We start from the raw sequence: 7,284 nt of genomic DNA, 5'->3' as shown, positions 1-7,284 counted from the left end.
TCTAATATGGTAACTATGGATAGATGTAACCTACATAAACATAAGTTTGTTGGGGTCCTCAGTCTTAAGAGTGTAAAGGAGCCCTGAGACCCAAAAGTTTGAGAACCACAATCTAGACGAATGTCTTTTTGTTTGTTTTTATTTTAGAGCGTTGCTTTTCAACTAGAGCTTTGCATTGGAATCTTCTGTGATTATACGTGAAATCTTAAGAGTGTAAAGGAGCCCTGAGACCCAAAAGTTTGAGAACCACAATCTAGACGAATGTCTTTTTGTTTGTTTTCATTTTAGAGCGTTGCTTTTCAACTAGAGCTTTGCATTGGAATCTTCTGTGATTATACGTGAACTTGATAACAGTGGTGGCTGTGGGAAGGGGAACTGGAGGCTAGACAGTTGAGGGAAGTAGGCTTTTTTTTTTTTTTTTTTAACTGTATCTAACATGGCTTTTCATTTTGAACCCTCTAAATTTGATATGTTTTCAAAATTAATATTGTGGGCCCCATCTCTAGGGCCACATCTCTGATGCTGTTTCTGTTGGAGTTTGGCATTTGAAACATTAAAATAGGAAGGTACTTCAAAAAATTTGTGGAAAAATTGAATTGAAAGATACGCATCTTTCCATGAACTTTCTGAAGACTTGTGACGAGTTATTCTGACCTGCGTCTGGAGTTGAGGGTTGCTGGTTTAGGTGCTCTCCTCTACAGAGCTCATGTGGACCCCCCCACCCCTGTCCCATTGTCCTGTCTACGAGCTGAAATATAGAAGAGAAGCAGGAAGGCAGAAACTTAAGTCTTAAACAATTCAGCTTTTTCCCCAGCCATTTTTTGAATCTCTAGGAAGCACACAGCTGTAGAGTTTTTGTTTTCACTTGAGCTGCATTTACTTCTGTGCATCTTTAACCTGAAAATATGTATAACCCTTTTGGGATACAAAGGCAACTGTAGAAAATTTAGAAAGTGTGGAAAAATATAAGGAAGAAAATAAAAACTATCTCTTACTCCTGTGACCCCACAAAACCATTTTAGATTATTTCCTTTTGCTCCTTCTCCTGCTATGGAGGCATTCACCGAGTGTTTACTGAACACATATTGTGCTGGCCCCGAGAAACTCTGTATGAGTTGGCTTTAGCTGGGAAGGCTGTCTGAGGAGGGGCGTTTACACAGAGAACACAGTGGAGTGATGGAATGAGTCGGGGAAGAGGCGGGAGAAGTGTCGGCCACTGAGCTGCAGTGAGCTTGTTTTGTTCCAGGAACAGCAAGAACACACAATGTGGCCGGTGTATGGCGAGGTAGCTGAGAGAGGCGGGAGGTGCTTCTGGTGGGGGAGCGAGAGGCCAGGTCACCTGGGCTGAGGTTAGGAGTTTGGCTTTTATTCCAAGTGTGATCAGGGTTGAGCAGAGCGATGGTGTTTATGTCTTAAGGGGATCACTCTGACTGCTGTGTGGATAGTTTACTCTAAGGGGGCAGAAGTGGAAGCAGGTGACCAGCTGCTTAGGAGACACTGCAGTTGATGGTTGCTGTGGAGGGATCATGTTTGGGATATGCTTTTAGAAATAGAGTCAACAGGATTTGCTAATCTAAATAATTGCTTAATAGTCTGCAGATGTCTTTACTTTCCCTCAGTTTTCTATCCCCATATTTTTGATATGTGGTCGGATGTACACATTTTGGTCTGAAGTATTTTCCCTCTGCCTGCTTTGAAGGTACTCCTTCGTTACTGATAAGTCTGATGCTCATCTGATTCTTATCCTTTTGAAGTTATATCTGGCAGCTTTTAGGATTTTCTCTTTATCTTTTATGTTCTGAAATTTTGCTATAGTGTGTCTAGGTGTGGGACTTAAAAGTTTATGTGGATTAACACTTGGTGGTTCTTCAATCTGAGGACTTCTTTTTAATTATAGGAAAATTTTACTATTATTTCTTTTTTTAATTCTTCCTGGTGAATTCTAATTGTTGTTTTTTGTTTGATTTCCCGCCTTGCATTTAATTTGCCTTTTAGTATTTCCATTCTGCTGTTCAACCTTTACAATTTTTATTAGCTTTTTCAAATTTCACAGTTATTTCCTTTGTACTGCCGTTTACCTCTGGCAGCTGTTCTCTATCTGTGCATGTTGCCTGTTCTAGAGTGCTGTGTAAATGGAACCATACAGCCTGCGATCAGCCTTTTGAGACTTGTTTCTCTCACTTAACATAATGCATTTGCGACTCATTTGTGGTGGTGTGTGCATCAGCAGCTCCTTCCTTTTCATCGTGGAGTGGTGTCCTTTTCATCGTGGAGTGTGTTCCCTCGTGTGATTGTGCCAGAGCTTAGCCATTCACCCACTGAAGGACATTTGGGTGGTTTCCACTTTTTGGCAATTATGGATAATGCTGCTGTAAACATGTATGCACTGGTTTTTATGTGAATGTATGTTTTTATTCTCCAGGATAAATACCAACAAGTGGGACTGCTAGGCCATGTAGTAGGTGTGTGCTTAACTTTTTAAGAGAGTGCCAGAACTTCTTCCAGGTGCTTGGTTGTTACACTTCTCACTATGTAATGGAGACGAAAAAAGGATTACTCAAAGCACCATGAATGCGATGAGAAGCCCGAAGGGTCTGCACCCCAGCATCTCCCCTGTTAGGAGAAAACTGGGTACAGATCTGATTCAAAGTTAGCTTCTGTTTTTTATTGTAAAGACAAGGAAGTTTCACAAGAAAATTCAGTTGATTGAATCATTACAAAAGGACACAAGGATATCGGCAGTGTTACAAAAGTTATCTATGGCTAACTATAGCTTAAACAATGGAAACTAGTAACATCAGTAAAATTGACAGTGTGACATTCCAAAGTACAATTTGTGCAAAGCTAACGTGGTCAAACTGGCTCATTATCTAAAGGATAACCTCTCCTTAAGCAAAAGTTACATTCTTATGATAAAATCTAAGTACAATTATCTCCGAAGTTTCCCCCAACAGGCAGCTTGCCCCTAGCAGACACTTTTTTCACATCTTTCCCTTCAGCAATTTTTAAAGTCTCTTAACAGGATCAGTATGACAACCACCTGTTAGCTCTAAAATCATTAAAGTATACAATCCCACACCTAAGCAGTGATTAGAGTTGATTAGATGGGCTGTTGCCTGGCTGTCTGTGGGCTGTGGCCCCCTACCTGAGGGCTTTTGCCCTATACATGCATTTACCTAAAAATCCTATTCCAAAATCAAACAGGAATCAAGATTTCTAACCCTCCACACTTGGTGTCCTCTCTGTCACTCAGCACTGTCAGTGTCTCTTTGTTTTGGCCAGTCCAGTATCTGCATAGTGATATCATACTATGGTTTTAATTTTCATTTCCCTAGTGATGTTGAGCATCTTTTCTTGTGGGCTTTCCCCCCCCATTCAGATGTCATTTTGGTGAATTGTCTGTTCAAAGTTTTTGCCTATGTTTTTACTCGATTCTTTTTTTTTCTCCTCCTTACTGAGTTTTGAGAGTTCTTTATATATCTAGATACGGATTCTTTATTGGACATGTGTTTTGCAAATATTTTTTCCTCAGTATTTTCATTCTCTTAGATTTCCTCAGTTATTACTTAATGCCCCTTTACTATACAGGGATCCGCTGAGGGACATTACATTTAGACATCATGTCTCCTTGGGCTCCTCCTGACTCTGATGGTTTCTCAGAGGTTTTTTTTTTTGGATGACTTTGACAGACTTAAGGATTAAAGGTTATTTTGTAGAGTGTCTCAATTGAGATTTGTCTGATATTTTTCTCATTCTTAGACTGGGATTATGTATTTCTGGGAAGAAGATGACAGAGGTCAGGTGTCATTCTGATCACATCGTGGGTACACTCTGTCAGCGTGGTTTATCACTGGGTGTTGACCTTGACTGCGTGACCGAGGTCATGTTTGTCAGGTTTTTCACTGTTAAGTTACTCTTCCCCCTATTCATGTTGTGCTCTTTGGAAGAAAGTCAGTGTGCACCACTCTCGTTTAAGGAGTGGAGAGTGATGTTTTGTCTACCTTCTTGAGAATGTATAGTGATATCATACTATGGTTTTAATTTTCATTTCCCTAGTGATGTTGAGCATCTTTTCTTGTGGGCTTTCCCCCCCCATTCAGATGTCATTTTGGTGAATTGTCTGTTCAAAGTTTTTGCCTATGTTTTTACTCGATTCTTTTTTTTTCTCCTCCTTACTGAGTTTTGAGAGTTCTTTATATATCTAGATACGGATTCTTTATTGGACATGTGTTTTGCAAATATTTTTTCCTCAGTATTTTCATTCTCTTAGATTTCCTCAGTTATTACTTAATGCCCCTTTACTATACAGGGATCCGCTGAGGGACATTACATTTAGACATCATGTCTCCTTGGGCTCCTCCTGACTCTGATGGTTTCTCAGAGGTTTTTTTTTTTGGATGACTTTGACAGACTTAAGGATTAAAGGTTATTTTGTAGAGTGTCTCAATTGAGATTTGTCTGATATTTTTCTCATTCTTAGACTGGGATTATGTATTTCTGGGAAGAAGATGACAGAGGTCAGGTGTCATTCTGATCACATCGTGGGTACACTCTGTCAGTGTGGTTTATCACTGGGTGTTGACCTTGACTGCGTGACCGAGGTCATGTTTGTCAGGTTTTTCACTGTTAAGTTACTCTTCCCCCTATTCATGTTGTGCTCTTTGGAAGAAAGTCAGTGTGCACCACTCTCGTTTAAGGAGTGGAGAGTGATGTTTTGTCTACCTTCTTGAGAATGTAGTACCTACATGAGCTGTTTAGCCCTTATTATCTTTTATATTTCTGTGGGATCAGCACCAGTATTCCCTCTTTCATTCTTGAATTTGTATCTTTTCTTGCTTTTCTTGTATCACGAGTACACACAGGAGGTCAGGAGGAGCCCACGGAGACATGACAACTAAGTGTAATGCTCCTTGGTGGAACCCTGGAACAGCAGAAGGATATTAAGTAATAACTGAGGTAGAGGTTTATCAATTCCATTGCTTTTCTTTTCCTTTTTCTTCTTAAAGAATCCAGCTTTTGGTTTCATTGATTTTTTTTTACCCTCTGTTTTTGTTTTAAATTTCATTGATTTATTTAATTATTTCTTAATGTGTACTTTGATTTTATTTTGTTTGTTCTTTTTCTTGATTTTATTGCATAAAGTGAGATTATTCATTTGAGATCTATCTAATGAAAACTTTTTATGCCATAAATTTCCGTCTAGTATGGTTTTACCTGTATCCCACATATTTAGATGTTTTATATTTTCATTTCCATTCATTTTCTAATTTCCTTTGAGACTTTCTTTTTGGTCCATGTATTAAGTATTGATTGACTTCCAAATATTGGAGATTTTTCAGATATCATTCTGTTATGGATTTCCAGTTTAATTCTATTAGTGTTAGAGAACATGCTTTGAATAATTTCAATAACTTTGTACTTCAGTGTTTTTTTGTGACTCCCAAATTCGATCTGTCTTGATGAATGTTCCATTTGCATTTGAAAAGAATGTATTCCTTCGTTGTTGGATAGACTATTCCTTAATATCAGTTAGTTTTAGTTAGTTGATCTGTTGTTCAAGTCTACTGTAATTGGACAGGAGACTGTCGTTTAAGGAGTGGAGAGTGATGTTTTGTCTACCTTCTTGAGAATGTAGTACCTACATGAGCTGTTTAGCCCTTATTATCTTTTATATTTCTGTGGGATCAGCACCAGTATTCCCTCTTTCATTCTTGAATTTGTATCTTTTCTTGCTTTTCTTGTATCACGAGTACACACAGGAGGTCAGGAGGAGCCCACGGAGACATGACAACTAAGTGTAATGCTCCTTGGTGGAACCCTGGAACAGCAGAAGGATATTAAGTAATAACTGAGGTAGAGGTTTATCAATTCCATTGCTTTTCTTTTCCTTTTTCTTCTTAAAGAATCCAGCTTTTGGTTTCATTGATTTTTTTTTACCCTCTGTTTTTGTTTTAAATTTCATTGATTTATTTAATTATTTCTTAATGTGTACTTTGATTTTATTTTGTTTGTTCTTTTTCTTGATTTTATTGCATAAAGTGAGATTATTCATTTGAGATCTATCTAATGAAAACTTTTTATGCCATAAATTTCCCTCTAGTATGGTTTTACCTGTATCCCACATATTTAGATGTTTTATATTTTCATTTCCATTCATTTTCTAATTTCCTTTGAGACTTTCTTTTTGGTCCATGTATTAAGTATTGATTGACTTCCAAATATTGGAGATTTTTCAGATATCATTCTGTTATGGATTTCCAGTTTAATTCTATTAGTGTTAGAGAACATGCTTTGAATAATTTCAATAACTTTGTACTTCAGTGTTTTTTTGTGACTCCCAAATTCGATCTGTCTTGATGAATGTTCCATTTGCATTTGAAAAGAATGTATTCCTTCGTTGTTGGATAGACTATTCCTTAATATCAGTTAGTTTTAGTTAGTTGATCTGTTGTTCAAGTCTACTGTAATTGGACAGGAGACTGTGTTTGACAGGGATCCCCCATCTGTTATTGTCTATCTTTTCTCTTGGGTTGATTAGTCTCCCACAGGGGAAGTTTGACTCCCAGTGTTCTGGGAAGGAGGGTTGGGGTCCTGGAGTTCAGTCTGTCCTTTTACTTACTGCTCTTTGCTGCCCTGGTGTTCCATCCACACCCTCTTTGATGTTCTGTTGGTGTGGGAGTGGGGAGGAGACCAAGAGTCTTTTCCATCCAGACATCCAGCCAGGCTTCCTTTGGACCTGCTTGTGTCTGCATCTTGGGAGTATCCAGTTCCTTCCTGTCCTGAGCCTCCCTGGGTCCTCCCCTCGCCTCCCCCATTCCCAGCCTAGCAGACATTGAGCTTTCAGGTTGGACAGTCCTCTACCTGCTTCCTGGCTTCTTGCATTTTGTCACCTTCTCTCTGGCACTGTTTCTGCTGTGTTTTCTTTGCCCTTGTAGGTTTATGCCTTATTTAAAAACAAAACAAAATTTAAAAAACCCAACTCCTTTATTCTCTATTTAATGGTATTTTTGAAGGGAGTAGAGGAAAACATGTGTTTTCATTGTCTACTTTAGTTCTATGTCCCACTTCTGGCTTTTTGTGTTTGTTAACCTCGGAGCTTCTTAGGGGCTCTCTTGATCAGGCCTACTTCTCATGTTTCATGTTTCATGTTTTTTTTTTTTTTCCTTTTTGTCTTTTTTACCGACTGGTAACGGGATCGCAACCCTCGGTGCCGCGCCCGCACCGGGGACCAGCAACGGGATCGCAACCCTCGGCGCTGCGCCCGCACCGCGCTCAGCCAGTGAG

This window comes from Galeopterus variegatus, unplaced genomic scaffold (assembly GCF_000696425.1).
Source record: "Galeopterus variegatus unplaced genomic scaffold, G_variegatus-3.0.2 Scaffold9859, whole genome shotgun sequence".
NCBI lineage: Eukaryota > Metazoa > Chordata > Mammalia > Dermoptera > Cynocephalidae > Galeopterus > Galeopterus variegatus.
The sequence above is the reverse complement of the archived record's forward strand: the minus strand, read 5'-3'. Positions refer to the sequence as shown.